Below are 5,479 nucleotides of genomic sequence, written 5' to 3' on the forward strand. Positions count from 1 at the left end.
TGCAAAAATTGATAAACAAGATTGTAATCAAAGTGACTCCCAAAACAGGATGTTCAAATATTTTACATGATTGGTTACAGTAAATCTATAATATCATAATCATAATCTCCTACACACAACAACAACAAGAACAACATCATCTAAAAAATATCAAATCACATAAACTATGCCTCTAATTTGCATCATGTTTTGTATGCTTCTCAACAGACACATCAATTCTCTCATACCTTATATCTGCAGGGTAGTTAGGGAGTTTAGCCAGAGACTCTTCCTCATGTTTGTGGAAGAAGATGACCCACATGAACAACACCACAAGCACCCCAGTAGCCAACCAATACCAAAGCCACTCTTCCACTCTCCATTGCCCGCGAGATTTCTGCATAATCCTCAAGATTCTAACATCCCAATTCATAACCATTGTAACAAATCTTTGGCAGTCCTCTCACCCTTGAACTCAACAATTAATATGAGGACCTGCAACCCTTTCTAGCCTCTCCATCAAGTACATAAATCTGTCACCAAATCTGCAATAAAAAAACACAAACCAGAATTCCTCCCAGTTGCAGCAGCATATGAGCATTCAAAAACACAAATCAGATTTCCTTCAAGTTGCAGCAGCACAAATGCAATCAACACATAAACCAGTGTTCCTTCCAACTACCCACTGCCACTCTCACAATTATTGAAACAGAACACAGCTTCATTCAGAATCGCATATGCCAAAAAACCTTTGATTTTTTACCACCCTATTAATCACCAAAGCGTTTTTCCTCCACAGAATGGCCAAGCCGCCTTTCATTCCTTCAGCTGGAACCGAATCCATAACAATTGTTTTTTTTATCAAAAGAACAAGAAACCATCAAAATTAATGGGGAAAAATCAATCAAAATCAAAATAGGTGCAGAATCTTACCCACGAACACTGGTTTGCGATCCCAGAGGTTGAGGTTTGGGGTTTTTGGGGGTTTAGGTTTTCAATTTGAGGTTTTTCAATTTGGGGGTTTTCAATTCCTAACTAACCTTCAAGCTTCAACAGCAGCAGAGAGAGAGAGATTGGTGGTGCGTTGGCGGCCGCCGGTGGGCGGTGGTGGTGGACTGGTGGCGTGGTGGCTGCATGATGAGTGCGTGAGAGAGAGAGAGAAAGGAGTGAACACTGAACAGAGAACGTGAATGAGTGGTGGTGGCTGGGGCCTGGTGGTACCGTGGTGGTGGCCGGTGGTGGATCGGTGGTGGGAACTGGGAACTGGATCGTGAGTGAGTGAGGTGAGACCGTGAGAGTGAGTGCGTGAGGAAGAGAGAGAGAGAGGAGTGAGACCGTGAGGAGTGAGTGTTGACTGGGGAGTGGGGCCTGGGACCTGGATGCAATTTTCAAATTTCAGGGGTTCAAAAAAAAATCACTCTAGGGGGGTAAGTAGGAATTTTTTTTTTCAGGGGGTTCAGTTGAACCCCCTCAGCTCAACGTGGGTCCGCCCCTGAGTTTAGGATTTAGTATTTAGGGGTTAATTTAGCTACTCATAAGTCCCCGTAGGATAGCTCAAGTAGTAATAGCTGAGGACATGTGGATTAGAAATGGAAAGGTCAAGGGATCAATCGTTGGAAGGTGTAATTTATATTTCCGCTATTAGAAAAAACACTACTCATACATAACTAGTAAGTATTTTATGCAGTATGCATAGGTAAGAAGATACATGGGAAAATATATCACAATATAATATATTTGAAAATTTTGTATTTAAAAATAAATCTAAGTAATTTAAAATCAATTCTATTTTATTTGTTAATTTTTCAGATATTGATTGAAGATTTTTTTTTTGAAATGATTGAAGAAATTTATTTAGAAATTAAATGAATTAAGAAAACTAATAATATACTTTGATTGAATAATAGCTTAAAATGCACAAAAAATAGCTTTAAAGGTAATAATTAAAAGGACAATTTCACGGCGGACTAGGTTAAAAACTTATCCACTTTTGAACAATGTTATCTGTTATAAAATTTAATACTTAATATGCATTATTTACAAATTATTCTTATGTATAAAAATTAAATTGCAATGAAGCCTTTTTATAATTTGTGAACCAAATTTTTCTTGACCAATTAATAATATTTTTTTAAAACTCTTTCTTGATCAATAATAGACAAAGCTTAACTAAAATGTAATCAATACTAATTTGATATGAAAATTTATAATGTAAAAAAGATATACCCTCAAATTTAACATATATGGGTGGATGTGTTATAATTTGAGGGGGAAATGACACCTATGCTATATTTATGCAATGAAAGGGACATATTCCTATTTAAAACCACAATAAGCTTTTTATTTAGTAAATGTCTTCTGCTAGCTACTTGCTACTTTTTCTTGTCTCTTATTCCTGAAGCACCCTTGTGTTTTCACATCAATAATATTTGGTTCATAAAAAAAAATAAGCAAGTTGCTTAATCAATTATACATAAGAAAAATGTCACAGAGGGTTAGTCCCTACTATAATTATAATTGATATTTTATTCTTTGAAGATTATTCATAGAGACTTAAAGGGTTAGTCCCTACCATTTAGTACACTGATTGCGAGGCGAATGATTAATTTCACGATTATCAGCTGTGAAGATACCATAATTAAGACAAAAAAAATGTTGGTGTAGATACGCACATGTTAAAAAAATGAGAAAATAAAAGATAATTTGGAATTTTGATACATTTACGTACGTTCTTTTATAAAATGAGGTGTACATGAGGTGGATATAATACATGACCATCTTAAAGTGAGATTATTTTTTTATTAAGTAGCACTAATACATTGTATCGTACGTGGAATAATAATAAACAACTTCCATCACTCACTTTTGTGGCGGTTTTGAGCGTTATTATTGAGTAGAAAGTATTAGAAATTTGGAGGCCTATACTCAACCACAAAAGCTAGCTCAAGAGTTGAGGTTTGCACTACCCTTATAAAGGCTATCTATGCTCTATCTCTAGCCAATGTGGGACTTCTAACACACCCCCTCACGTTCAGGACTGAACAACCTGGAACGTGGGATCAACAACAACGGGTGGCCCAATAATGGGAGGTCTCCACAACAAACAACAACTGGATCTAGGATAGGCTCTGATACCATATTAGAAATTGGGAGGCCTATACTCAACCACAAAAGCTAGCTCAAGAGTTGAGGTTTGCACTACCCTTATAAAGGCTATCTATGCTCTATCTCTAGCCAATGTGGGACTTCTAACAGAAAGTAAAATAACTTTACAGTATTGTGGCGGTTTTTAATCGTAAAAAAAAAATTTGGTGTGCGGAGTGGTTTTTACTTTTTACTGTCTAAGTAGAGGTTTATGTATTTCTTTTCCTTAGTGAGAATGCACATAAATACACGTGGACCCATTTGCCAACAAAAGAATAGTAACAGAACGAGAAGAACGTAACATTTTATGTGGATGATTGAGAAGAGCAGAATGGTTGCTGACTATGTCTGAATCTGAGAACAAGTTTTATTCTGAAATGACACTTGAGCACTCACATACATTTATAGTCTAATTGGCAAGTATGATGTATAGCCTTGAGCATTAATGGTGGAGTTCCTTTAATTATGCCCTGTGTCCTCAAGAATCTTGCAACAAAGTTAAAATAAAGACAATGGCCAGATCTAGAAGAAGAAAAGAATAATCACAACACAGAAGCAGTAAATTGCATTGTTGTGTGCATGCAATTAAGGAAGGTTCTCTACGCAAGTCATTCTCGACGTCCATGTGGTACTATTGCCTTATATGCTAAAGAGCATGGTAAATGTGGATGTTCAAGAAACCAAAAGCACTTCTGTATAGAATTTTTGCCTTTTCATATATGCTTTTAGTTTAATAAAAGGGCAGGGGATTGACAACTTGCAAGGGAGGACCCACTAACACTTTGATGCTTTTTGTGACCTGAGCTGGGGGAAGAAAAATGGCTTTTAATGGATGAGAAATTCATTGATCAGGAGTACAGCCAATCAAGAACCGATTCCAAGGGACCCATTTTGTGTTATGTGTTTATTATTTTTCTTAGGGTAGCAATGAGAACTAACTTACCCCGCCTTGCATTCAACTCACCTAAAATGAGCTGAGCCGAGTTGGCTCGTTAAATAATGTGAATTGAAAAAGTCAACTCGTACTATTTAGCGGCGGGTTAGCAAGTTTGTAATTTGACTCATCAATAGAAAACAATTTTTTTAAAAAAATGGTGTTTCAATTTTTTTTCCGGGTAGTCCATGAGTTGATCCTCCTAACAACCAAAACCGTCTAAAACACTAAAATATACACTTTTTTTAAAATAAAAGATATAAGTTCGCTTGTGAGTTGGCCCGTTGAGTTGCAGATTGACATTTTAATATTGAAAGTGAGGTGAGTTTGCGTGTTAAGTGGGGTGGGTCATGTGAGTTTGCGAGTTAAATTGTTTGCCCCGCCATGCCCTGCCTAACAAGTTGAGCAGGTTGGCTCAGCAGATCAAATTGATATTGTCATCCCAAATTTTTCACATACCAAACAATCATATATCTCAAGTGAAATATAATATTGTGTTTATCTCTTTAATTTCTTCCTAAATAAATATTTAGAAAGCCTCACCTATTTAATACCTGAATTGGAGCTCACAGTGTCATTGTATTGTTTTCTAAGTCGACCGGGTGAAAGTGGGCATATGAACCAAAATTCTAGCTATCCTCAATGCACTCACATTTTATCAAGAGTTTAAAATCAAGAACGTGATTGTTGAGAGTGATTTATTTTTTGCGGTTGGGTGGACGAATTATGACAAGTGTCGCATTTGAAAACTGATACATGAGCTAAATCATACTTATATGTTTTAGGACTGAAACAAATTGATTGAGGATTAAGCACATATTCAGAGAAGTAGCTGTCTTTAATTTGTTGATTCTCTTGCAAAACAGGGAAGCAATAGAGGGATAGCTTTTGCTCTTTGGGCTTTTATGGATTAGCTTTTGTTTGTTTTTTAAAATACTTGTATTAATTTTTTTCATCTGTGACTTATTTTCTGTTTCATCAATAAGAGTTTAACATTTCAATTAAAAAACACTATATAAATTTATAATTGTCACACTTACACTTATGTCTTTTTTTAGTACATGTCAAGATTGACGGTGAAAGAGAAAATTAAGATATCATCTCACAACAGAAAATCTTGAGACACACATAATTCCAAGATGGTAGTATATATCATGTGAAGTTTGCACGTGGATCCTGAAGAGTGAGAAGAAATTAGTCACATAACATGATTAACACCCTAGAGGCACTTGTTTGAATGAGCCAATATCAGGAGTGGCCCGTTTTCACTTGGAAGCCATAGAAATCACCTTTTGTCTAAACTACATTAATAAAATATATTGCAACATATTTTAAAAGGGGAATAAAAAGAACAGCTACCTTGAAAGATACTTTAGAGACATTATAAATATGGTGTCTCATAATCCCTTTCTAAGCAGGAAA

General features: G+C 35.8%; 1 long non-coding RNA gene across 1 annotated transcript; it reads right to left on the reverse strand.

Moving 5' to 3' along the window:
* LOC130730207 (uncharacterized) lies at positions 1-1,344 on the reverse strand. Its single transcript, XR_009016264.1, has 2 exons — positions 913-1,344; positions 1-807 (listed from the first exon to the last, which is right to left on the reverse strand). It is a non-coding gene; the product is annotated as an uncharacterized LOC130730207 (long non-coding RNA).
* Between the last annotated feature and the right edge of the window lie 4,135 nt (positions 1,345-5,479).

The sequence above is a fragment of the Lotus japonicus genome, chromosome 1, assembly GCF_012489685.1.
Source record: "Lotus japonicus ecotype B-129 chromosome 1, LjGifu_v1.2".
Taxonomy (NCBI): domain Eukaryota; kingdom Viridiplantae; phylum Streptophyta; class Magnoliopsida; order Fabales; family Fabaceae; genus Lotus; species Lotus japonicus.